The sequence below is a fragment of the Lagenorhynchus albirostris genome, chromosome X (assembly GCF_949774975.1).
Source record: "Lagenorhynchus albirostris chromosome X, mLagAlb1.1, whole genome shotgun sequence".
In the NCBI taxonomy this organism is placed as follows: Eukaryota; Metazoa; Chordata; class Mammalia; order Artiodactyla; family Delphinidae; genus Lagenorhynchus; species Lagenorhynchus albirostris.
Genome location: NC_083116.1, coordinates 86,269,942 through 86,282,204, shown reverse-complemented (window position 1 = coordinate 86,282,204; position 12,263 = coordinate 86,269,942). Strand labels below are relative to the sequence as shown.

At 37.8% G+C, this 12,263-nt stretch overlaps 1 long non-coding RNA gene across 2 annotated transcripts in view; it reads left to right on the top strand.

Annotated features, from left to right (window-relative positions):
• LOC132514095 (uncharacterized) overlaps positions 1–12,263 on the top strand; it is a 35,759-nt gene that overhangs the window by 8,487 nt on the left and 15,009 nt on the right. The window lies entirely within an intron of this gene.

Below are 12,263 nucleotides of genomic sequence, written 5' to 3'. Positions count from 1 at the left end.
TATAATAGCTAGTATAAAGTCTTTGTCTAAGTCCCAAACATTGGCCCCTTCAGGTACATGTTCTTTTGGCTGCTTTTTCCCCTGTATATGTAACATACTTTACTGTTTCTTTGTATGTCTCATAATTTCTTGTTAAAAATTGGACATTTTAGGGCTTCCCTGGTGGCGCAGTGGTTGAAAGTCTGCCTGCCGATGCAGGGGACGCGGGTTCGTGCCCCGGTCCTGGAAGATCCTACATGCCGCGGAGCAGCTAGGCCCATGAGCCATGGCCGCTGAGCCTGCGCGTCCGGAGCCTGTGCTCCGCAACGGGAGAGGCCACAACAGTGAGAGGCCCGTGTACCACAAAAAAAAAAAAAAAAAAAAAAAAAAAAAAAATTGGACATTTTAGATATTCTCCTCTAACAACTCTAGTATCAGACTCTTCCACCCTCAAGGTTTGTTGTTCTGGTGTGTGTGTGTGTGTGTGTGTGTGTGTGTGTGTGTGTGTGTGTGTGTGTGTGTGTGTGTGTGTGTTGTGTGGTTGTTGTTATTGTTCTTGTTGTCATTTATTTGTTTGGCAACTTTTCTTGACTAATTCTGTGGATTCTATATTCCCTGCATTATGTGGCCTCTGAGTTCTCTGCTAACTTTTTTTTTAAAAAAGATCTTGTTTTTATTTTTAAGCCTGGATTCCTAGGGGTCACACCTGGTAAGTATAATTTGGTGGTCAGCCAGTGATTGGTCAGATGTCCTTAAATACCTTGTCTATATGTCTTCTACCCTCTGCCAAGGGGGTCTGTGTGAGAAGGCATGCCTTCAAACTTCAGCCAGATTATAGGCCAGCCTGAGTTCTCACTTTCTGCTTGCACAGGGCCTCACAGTCAGCCATAAGTAATGACTTGGGCCCTCTCCTTTTTCAGCTCTTTCTTGTGCACAGCCCTTTAGAGTCCCAGGAATATGTCAGAACTTTTCAGAGTTCTCTATAGTTGTCTCATTCTCTAGGATTTCCTTTTAAATTCCTGACCAAGGCATCTCCCTGTTTTCTGGAATTTATTTAGCTTTTGGCTACTGAACCACTAAGCTGGAGAGGGAGGGAGGATGGGAATAGCCACAAGTTAAAATGTCACACACAAAAAAGGCACAGAACCTGCTGTCTTGCCAAGATTCAGTCGTTTCTCTTGGATCAATGATTTTCACTTCATTCTATGCCTTTGTTAATTGCCAGAGTTTTGAACTGATTGATTTTAGTTTGTTTGCCCTTATTTTCATTGTCTTAGAGGGATAGCTGGCTCACCAAAGTCCTCACTCTGCCATTCCATTGATCTCCTGTTGCTCCCATCTTTAAAAAATGTAAAACTCTCTTCATCCCACATCCCCTTGCAAATATGGCTTTATTTCTCTATTCCTCTAACAACAAAACTCTTCAAAAGAGTTGTCATTCTTCACTTCTTCCTACTCTTCTCCCATTCCCTGTTTGTTCATATAAAATATCTTACACGTATAATAAAAGAATATATACATTATGTACATAAGTTATAGAGATAATGAAAACCCAGGAACTCCAACCCCGCCCAAGAACAGCATTAATGATAGCATCTATCCCTGTGTCATTTTCAGTCCCATTTCCCACCCCTCCTGCCAGAAATTACCACTCTCCTAAGTCTTGTGTTTAACATTCCCTTGCTCTTTTTGATTTTTTTTCATATTTGTGGAGATGCTTAACCAATACATTGTGGTTTTGGCTTGGTTGTGAGCTCTGAAAAAAATAGTATCATACTGTATGTGGTCTTCTGTGACTTACTTTTTTCATTCATCATCGTGTTTCCAAGATTCACCTGTTTTGCATGTAGCTGTAGCTTGTTCATTCTCAATGCCATATGATATTTCATTGGGTGACCTTAAATTATTCACCCATCTACCTGTTGAGGGACATTTGGGTCATTTCTAGCTTTTTGCTCTTATAAAAAGTGCTATTGTGAACATTCTTGTACATGTCTCCTTGTACACATGGACACCCATTTTTCTAAGGTATATACCTATGTATGGAATTGCTGGTTAATAAGACATGTAAACATTCAGCTTGATGGGATTATGCCAAAATGTATTTTAAACTCTTGGTACCAATTTACACACCTTTCAGCAATTTGTAAGAGGTCCCATTGATTCATATACACCTTATTAATACTTGATATTGTGCCACTTTTAATTTTTTGTCATTATAGTGAGTCTTTGTGGACTTAATTAGCATTTTTCAAATTACTAATATAATTGAGCATCTTTTCACGTTTATTGGCCACACATGTTTCTTCTTCTGTGCAATGACTGTTAATATCTTTTGTCCATTTTAAAAATTGATATTTTTATAATTTTTATTGATTTACAGAAGTTATTTAATTATTTGCATACTCCTCATTTGTCAGTTATATGTGAATATCTTCTCTCAGTTTGTGGCCTTTTTTTTCTTTATAGTGTCTTTGCATGAGCAGAAATTCCTAATTTTAAATGAGTTGAACAATTCAGTTTTTTCTCTGTAGCCAGCACTTTTTGTGTGTTGTCTTCCCTAACCTATGGTCATGAAGATATTCTTTATTTTCTTCTAATAAAAGTTTAAAGGTTTACCTTTAACTTTTAAGTCCTTAATCTAACTGGAATTGATTTTTGTGTAGTGTAAATTATGAGATAGGAACCCAGTTGTGTTATTTTCCCCACAGATAGCCTAATTATCTGAAGTGCCACTTCTATCATACATCAAAGTTTCACATCTGTGTAGGTCTGTTTCTGGGATCTCTGCTACTGGCCAACTTTTTGCCCCTGAATCAGTACCACACTACCTTTAATTACTTTAGCTTCGTAAAGAATCTTGATATTTGATAGAGCAAAATCTTCCCATCATATTTTTCTTCAGGAGTATCATATATTCTTGGCCCTTTGTTATTTCAAGCACATTTCAGAATAAGCTTGTCGTGTTCTACAGAAATATTGGAATTGGAATAAATCTGTAGATCAGTTTGAAGAGAATTGATATGTTTATGATGTTGAGTCTTCCTAGCTATAAACATGATGTATCCTTTCATTTTAAATAAATTATTGAATGTCTTTTGGTAGAACTTTATAATTTTCTGTATAAGGTCTTGCATATCTTGTGTTAGATTTTTTTCCTTGGTATTTATGGCTTTTACTGCTATTATGAATGAGATCTTGTTATTTAATGTGTTTTATCTCTTTTGCAGGTATATAGAAATGAAGTTAATTTTTTATATTGTTATTATAGCCATTCACCTTGCTTTATAAACTTTCATTACCTTTAAGCAAACTTTTAATTTTAGAATAATTTTAGTTATAGAAAAGTAAATAGAGACAGTATGGAGAGTTCCTGTGTACTCTTCACTGTGATATTTTTGTCAAAACTAAGAAAACAACATTGGTATATTACTATTAACTAAACTTCAGACTGTATATAGATGTATCAGTTTTCCCACTAATGTCCTTTTTCTGTTCTAGGAGCCAATTCCAAATACCACATTGCATTTAAGTTGTCATGTCTCTTTAGTGTCTTATGGTCTATGACATTTTCTTAGTCTCCTTGTTTTTTATAAGCTTAACAGTTTTGAGATGTACTATAGAATGTCCCTCAATTTGGATTTGTCTGAAGTTTTCCTCATAATTAGACTGGGGTTGTTCTTGGAAGGAATACCACAGAGTTGAAGTGCCCTTTTCATCACATCATATCAGGGGTATGTGAAATCCCTATGACATCCCTGGTGATGTTGACCTTCACCACTTAGTTAAGGTAGTGTTTGCCAGGTTTCTCCACTGTAAAGTTGGTATTTTTTTTCCCTTTTCATTCTCTGTTCTTTGAAAGAATCTAGCCCACCCTCAAGAAGGGAAGGAATTAAGCTTCACCTCTGGAAGGGAATGTAATTACATATATTATTTGGAATTCTTCTGTAAAAAAGATTTGTTTCTTCTCCTTTATTTACTTACTTATTTATTCAGTTACTTGTTTATATCAGTATGAACTCATGCCATATTTGTTTAATAATTTGAGATATAAATCCAATACTGTTATTTGTCTTGTGGCTCAAATTGTTCCAGCTTTGGTCACTGGGGGCTCTTTTAGGTTGGCTTCTGTGTCCCGTTGACATGGCCCCATCCTTTTGTTTTTAAGTACTTCCTTACTTGTCAGCACTACAAGATACTCCCTACTCATCTTTTATCTTCCTGCCCCAGTCCCAACCCCAGAATCGACCATTTCTCAAGGAACCCTGCTTCCTTTTAAGTTGTCTACATATTCTTTTGTGTTTTCTATGTTGACAACCATATCAGCTATTAATAATGAGAGTTTTGTTTTTTCCTTTCCAATCTTTATGCTTTTAATTTATTTTTCTTGTCTTACTGAGATGGCCAGGGCCTCCAGTACAGTGATGAATAGAAAAGATGTAGTGGGCATCCTTGTCTTGTTGGATATTTTAGAGGAAACACCACTAACTTTTCTCTAGTAAGAACAATATTTGCTGTAGATTCCTACAGTTTTTATCAGATTAAGCAAGTTCCATCCTGTTCCTCCATGCTAAGAAGTTTTTGTTATTGTTTTTAAATCATGAAAGGGTGTTGAATTTTTTATCAGATACATTTTCTGTTTCTTAGGATGATTATGTTTTTTTCCCTCCAATAATCTGATGATGTGGTAAATGACATTTATAGATTTTCCTTATGTTAGACTACCTTTGCATTTCTGGTATAAACATAACTTAGTCATGATCTTTTCCTTTTTCTACAATACTAGATTCAGTTTGCTAATATTTTGTTTAGGATTTCTGTATCTGTGTCCATAAATTGGTCTTTAATTTTCCTTTCTCATGCTATCCTTATTTGCTTTTGGCATCAAGTTCTGCTGGTATCATAGAATGAGTCAATGTTTCCTCATTTACAATATTCTGGAAGATGCTATATGACTTTGGAATGATCTGTTTGGTAGAATTCTCCTGTAAAACCACCTTGGTCTTTTCTTTTTAATATTAAGTGAATATTAAACTTCTAAATAAAATATTTTCAAAATTTTGAATGAGAAACTTAAAATCTGCTTCCATAACATGTTTATTTTATATCAGGTTTTATGCTTAAAATGGCTACAGAAAAATCCTGATCAAGACTTTTTAATGATGTATTCTTCAAATTCTTAATGGTCACCATCAATACAAATCTTTCTTTGTACAATTAGGTGATAAAGTATTTCAAACCAACTTTTAAATTGTTCAAAAATGTTTAAAAAGTGAAGTTATATCTAACAGCTTTTCTTTTTATTTCACTGACAAATATATTGTTAAAAATATCTTGTGATAATATGATTAGATTTCAAATCCAATTGAACTCTTTCATATTAACTATTTCAAAATAATGATAAAGCTCTTATTTGCAGAACATGCATCATTGTTAGAACCATCACCCTGCAGCTAGCTTGGACACCATTAAAAGGGCTCATCAGCTGCAAATGGATAGAAGTATCTGATATTCGCGAAGACAGAGTTTCAGGGCTTCTACCTGGAGCTACACTCTCCAAAAGCCCCTGCTTGGCCTCCCTGCACCCAACCCTACCCCATCCAGTCACAACTTGGGTCGTGTGGTGTTTCTTGGCAACTGGAACACAGACTCCTCCAGCAGCTCCGCAGGCCCCTTGTCCTCAGTGAGCAGAAGACTACAGAAGCTGGCTACTGAAGAGGCTGTCCAAGTCTTAGAGCTCCTCTTCGGCCCTGCTTAGCACATTTACTACAGAGCAGTAACTGAGTGCTGGATGTTACTCATTCGTGTTCACCACCTGCAGGGACTGCAGAGGGATTTGTCAGACCCCATTTCACTAAGGGCCACCCTCTAAGGATCTCCACAGGAGGCTGCCCATAGAGAGAAGTGGCCTGCCTAGGGTCTCCACTGCCTTAAGGCCTACGTGGACACTTCCAGGCCTAAGGGGATTAATATTTCTTCACCTACCTGTCATCCACATATCAATTGGAAAATTCTCCCTCCTGATGTTTTTTGTTCCTTTGTTTGTTTTTTAGTAGGAAGAGTTTTAACTACTGCTTCAATTCCTTTAGTAGTTAGAGGACTAGTCAGCATTTCTTTTTCTTCTTGAGTCAGTTTTGGTAAGTTATAGTTTTCTAGGAATTGGTGCATTTTGTCCGCCTTCTCAAGTTTATTGGCATAGTTTCCTTATTTTTTTATTCTCTGCTGTATACAATCTGTAGTTATGTCTCCTTTTTCATTGCTGATATTGGTTATTTGTGCCTTCTCACTTTTTTTCTTGATCAATCTCACCAGAGGTTTGTCTATTTTACTAGTCTTTTCAAAGAACCAACTTTTGGCTTTGTTGCTCCTCTCTATTTTGTCTTTGTTTTCTATTTCTTTAATTTCTGCTCTTATCTTTTTTGATCTCCTTCCTTCCACATTTTTTGGATTTATTTTGTTGTTATTTTTCTAATTTCTTAAATTGGACACCAGCCTTATTAATTTTCAGTCTTTCTTGTTTTCTACTTTGCACATTTAAGGACGTAACTTTCCCTCTAACTACTGCTTTTCTACAAGTTCAGCCATGTCATATTTCATTACTGTTCAGTTCCAAGTATTTCAGCATTTCCATCATGGTTACTTCTTTGACCTGCAAGTTATATAGAAGTGTGTTTCTAAATGTTTAGAGATTTTAAAGTTTATCTTTATGTTATTGAACTCTATCTTTAATTGCATTATGGTCAGAGTATGTGATCTGTGTGATAAAAATTCTGAAATTTATTGAGACTTGTTTTATGGCTTAATAGGTGATCAATATTTTTTAATGTTTCCTATGTGATTTATAAGAATGTATGTTCTCTAACTGTTGAATACAGAGTTCCACATAAGTCTGTTATCAAATTTGTTAATCGTATTGTTCACATTTTCTATATCTAAACTGATTTTTTGGTTGTAATATACCAATAATTATAAGGTATGTTAATATGCAGTTATGATGGTGGATTTGTCTATTTCTCCTTGTAGTTCTTTTTTTTTCTTTTACTTATTTTGAGGGTATTTTATTAGGAATATTCAAAATGAGAATTGTTATATATTCCTGGTAAACATGTAATGACCCTCTCTATTTCTGATAATGCATTTTTTCCTTGAAGTCTATTTTATCTTACATGAATATAGCAACACAAACTTTTCTTCTTCTTAGGATTTGTGTGGTATATAATTTTCCATCCTTTTACTTTTCAACGTTTTCATGCCTTTATGCTTTAATCATATCTCTTGGAAATGGCATATAGTTGGACCTTTTAAAACATCTAATATAATAATCTCTGTCTTTTAATGGTCAAGTTTAGTCTGTTTACACTTATTGTGATATATTTGGACTTGTTTCTACCATCATACTTTTTTTTTTTTTTTTTTTTTGCGATACACGGGCCTCTCACTGTTGTGGCCTCTCCCGTTGCGGAGCACAGGCTCCGGACGCGCAGGCTCAGCAGCCATGGCTTACGGGCCCAGCCGCTCTGCGGCATGTGGGATCTTCCTGGACCGGGGCACGAACCCATGTCCCTTGCATCGGCAAGCAGACTCTCAACCACTGCACCACCAGGGAAGCCCCCATCATACTTTTTTATTTCTATTTCCTACCACCACCTTTTCGATGCTTCATTTTTCTCTTTTTTTTTGCCTGCTTTTTAGTTTTGAAATTTGTTTGTTTGCTTTCTTAATCATTTTTTTTCCTCCCTACTGTTTGGAATTTACCTATTCTTTTTCCTTTCTTTCTGTGGTTATCCTTGAAACTTTACCATGCATGTTTAACTTACAAGGTTTAAAGTTAAACAGTATTTTAACCTCCCTCTTAAAGAGTGCAGGAACCTTAGAACCTTCAACTCTAGTCATTCCTATCTTGACCACATGTTATTTTTTTGAGTGTGTTAGTTTGTTCCTTCTTCCCCTGACCTCACTAATATATCATCATTAGTATTAATTTATATAGATGGTATGTGTTTGGATTTACATGCATACATTCTTGCATCTCAGAACATTGTTCTGGGATCATTTTCCTTCATTATGATTATGATGTTTAGATACTCTTTTAGTACATATCTGTTGGTGTTAAATTCTCCTAGTCTCTGTTATATGTAAATGTATTTATTCTCATTCTTAAAAGGTAGATTGTTATAGGTAATATTAGAAGTCCACTATCAGTCTAATTTCTGTTTTTTGTAGGTGTTTTTGTTTTCTTATATTCTGACTACTTTTCTCTCTCTCTTTTTCTTGGAGGGGAGGGGTATATTCAGGGGGTTCTGCAGTTTCATTCTATCAATGTTTAGGTATGTATTTCTTTTTTATTATTCTACTTTAGAAATGTGCTTTATGCCTCTGGATTCATGTTTTTCATAATTTCTGGAAAATTCTCAGCCATTATCTCTTCAAATATTGCCTTTCTTCCATTCTTTCTATATTTTCTTTCTCAGAATTCAGTTGGTCATATTTTGGACCGCCTCATTCTATCTTCCATATCTCGTAACATTTCATTGATATTTTCTATCTTCTTGTCTTCCTGCACTTCATTCTAGGCAATTTCTTCAGATATATCTTTCAGCTTATTGATTCTCTCTTCAGCTCTGTCTGATCTGCTGTTTAATCTGTCCACCGAGTTTTTTATTTCAAGAATTGTATTTTTCATTTGTACAAACTTCATATATTTCACTTTCTAATCTTCCTAGTCATCCCTAATAGTCTCTTGTTGCTTGCTCATCTTTGTGGTTGCATTTATTATTTCTTTAAACATGTTATACAATTTTTTTTCAGCCAGTAATCGCTGTTTGTCTAAGTATGGCATTGTAAATATTGTTCACATCCAAACAACATAGTACAGTCTGATTACATATCCTCTGTTGTATACCTTTTTGTTTTCCTAGTAGTTGTCTGTTTTTTTTTCCTGTGCCTGGTGTTCTAATACCATTACTAGTTCTTCTCTGAAATTCTTTTTTTAAAAAACTTTTTAATTTTTTGGCTGCGCCACATGGCATGTGGGATCTTAGTTCCCCAACCAGGGATCGAACATGTGCCTCCTGCATTGGAAGTGTGGAGTCTTAACCACAGGGAACTCGCTGAAATTCTTTTTAAAATCCATATCAGATCATGTCCCTCCTTTGCTCAAAATTCTCCCATGGCTCCCGGCTCCCTCAGAATAAAAGCCAAAGCCCTCACTGTGGCCCAAAGTTCTTTACACAGTCTTGTCCCCATCATCTCTCTGACCTTGCCTCCTATCACTTTCCCCATCACTCACTGTTCTCCAGCCACACTGGCCTCCTTGCTGTTCCTTAAACATGTCATGTATCCCCCCTCTTCAGAGCCTTTGTACTTGCTAGTCTCACTGTCTAGAACATTCTTCTTCCCAGATAATCTGATGACTTGCCCACCCACTTCCAGTAGGCTCAAATGTCACCTTCCTAGAGAAGCATTCCCTGACAAACATATCTAAAATAGCCCCATTCACCAGCACTTTCTATCCCCTTATCCTACTTTATGTGTTGTGTTTTCCTACAAAGCACTGATCACCACCTGATATACTTTATTTATTTATTGTGATTAGTGTTTGTCTCTCCACAATAGACTGTAAGCTCCACAAAGCAAGGACTCTTGTTTTGTTCATTGTTGTATCTCTAGTGCCAAGAACAGTGCATAGTAATATTTAGTAGACACTCAATAAATATTTGTGGAATAAACTGAATGAATTGATGAATGAATTAATGTGGAGGATAGAGGGAGAAATGCATTGAGAACTAGGCTAGGCATGAACGCCTTTCATGGCATGCAAAGGAGCTTGGGTGTCATTGTTCAGAAGGGTGAGGGCTGTAAAGAAGCAGTGAGGGTAGCTCCTGGGTTCTTTTGAGAAGCAAGTTCAGAGTTGGTAGGGTGGTAACAAAGCCCCATGTATGACTCGCTCTGTATCCTGGGCTCCTAAAGGTGGACCTGCCTCTTTTTCAAACAGCCCTCAAACTGCTGTGTTGTCATGCCTGCCTGTTACTTAGTGAAAACCAAAGCCCCAGCTCTCATTAGGCCTTCTGGTCCCAGCTAGGATCCTCTTTTCTCCTGCCTGTGAGAAACTGTTTCTTGGTCCCCAGGCCAAGCAGATCACCCCCATTAGACTTTTTCTGTGGTACTTGGGTTGTGGGGGAATTGTACAGGAGCTGGTATAAAGCCTGGTACATAGTAAGTGCTGTCATAATGGTGGACACTTCACGGAAGTAAGTTTCAGCTCAGAAAAACTTTTTTCCATTGTAAAGGCTACAACAGATTGTGAGGTTTTAGTCCTGACTTTCTCCCTAACCCCTTTGGGAGCCAGCATGGCTCCAGTGTTTCTGTTTGTCCATGACTGTTTGGATACTAATTCTGTTTAATGTGTGGCCTACTCCCCTGGTTTTTGTGTAACCCACTAATTTCATCAGAATGCCATCAATACACACAGGTCCCTGTGGCACACCCCTAGAGACCCCCCCCTCCCGGGCCAACATCAGTTCATTAATCATTATCACACTGGGTTTAACCAGCCAGCTAGTTATAAGTTCACTTGAGCAAAGTTGACTGAACACCTACTATGTATCAGGCCTCCGGTTCCGCACCGAGGACACAGAGATGAACAAAGTGTGTTGTCAGACACAGAACCATCATTTCAGGGCATTGTGGTCAATGCAGTAATAGTGATGGGTACGAGAGACTGTGAGAGCCCCTATGGAACACATGACCCAGCTCAGGGGACCGAGGAAGGTTTCTTGGAAGAGATGGTATATGAACTGACTCTAAAAAGATGAGTAGGAATCTTCTAGGTGACTAACAAGGGAGAGGAGGGCAGTCCAGGCAAAGGGTACAGCATGGGCAAAGGCCCAAAGATGGGAAGCAGCATGGTGTACACCAACCTAACTGCATTCACTGTTCACCTTTCTTTCTACAAGATCATTCTAGGAGACTCTGGCACATACCAAAATTCTGACATGAGGAGTTTGTGGCCTCCCTTGACATGCTAATCTGTTAACTCTTCAGAAAGGTAATGAAAAGTTGGTTGGACACAACTGTCCACAAACTTGTTCATACCAGCTTCCAGTGTTCCTGGCTTCCTTATCTAGATGATGGTGTCTATGTTACCTGCTTCCTTTGTACCTCCCCTGGAGTTGGGGTCATTCCCACTGTCCTGGAGGTTATGGAGTCTCCCTCAGCTCCTTGTGTGGAGATCTCATTGTGGAGAGGAGTTTTTCTGACTCCTGATACCAGCTGTGGCATAAAGACTATTCATCTTTCAGGAAATGGGCAGGGCCTGTCTGTCTTGTCCTCAGACATTAGGGTTCACCTCCTCTGGGATTCATTCATACCTGTAATAATCTAGGACAAGTTGGTTGTGGAGTCTGGTAAGCCCAGTTTCAAGGTATGGAGCCCTCATGTCTTGGTTGTGTGACCTTAGCCATGTCACCTGTCCTCTCTAAGTGTCAGTTTCCTCATCAGTAAAATGAGTTGAATACCTACCTTGGATAGTTGTTGTGGGTGTTAGAGCATATGTGAGTTACCTGGCACCTGGCTACCATTTATTGAACACCTACTACTATCAATATTAAAGGGACAGTGGCCTGCCTAGTGGTTAAGAACATGAGCTGAAGATCCAGACCAACCTGATTTTGGATTATAGCTCAACTACTTACTAGCATTGGGACCTTGGTCAAGTTTCCTAACCTTTTTTAGCCTTAGAACATTTGTAAAATGAAGTTCTGTACCTACCTCAGAGTTATCATGTGTGTTCTTGTAGCAGGGTATATATGCGAGGTGGGAGCCTTCACAGGCCCCAGACTCCTCCCCCACCTGCCCCCTCAAGAGACTGCCCCCCCATCCCCAGGGGACCTACCTTTAGCTTCCCCCTCTCTCTAAGGCTAACAAAGAGGACTGAGCTGGCCCCTCAGTGTCATAGGGCTACCTCGTTATGGAAGCTTTCTAATGTTAATTGGCTCTTGCATTTCTGGAGTAAACCCAACATTTTCATCTTACACTAAATCTTTTTTTATTCATTTGGTTTACTAATAAATTGTTTAGGATTTTTGCACCTTTTGTCATCTACCATGTTTGTCTGGTCAAGGTTATTAGTGGGCTCATCCAGTAAATAAATTAGTTGGTCCAGTTCATCTAAGTTTTCAAATTAATCGTATCTTCTTCTTTTGTCATTTCTGCTGTATCTTTTACATTGTTCATATTATTTATTTGTGCCTTTTCTCTTTTTTTCTTGATTAGTCCCTCCAGAG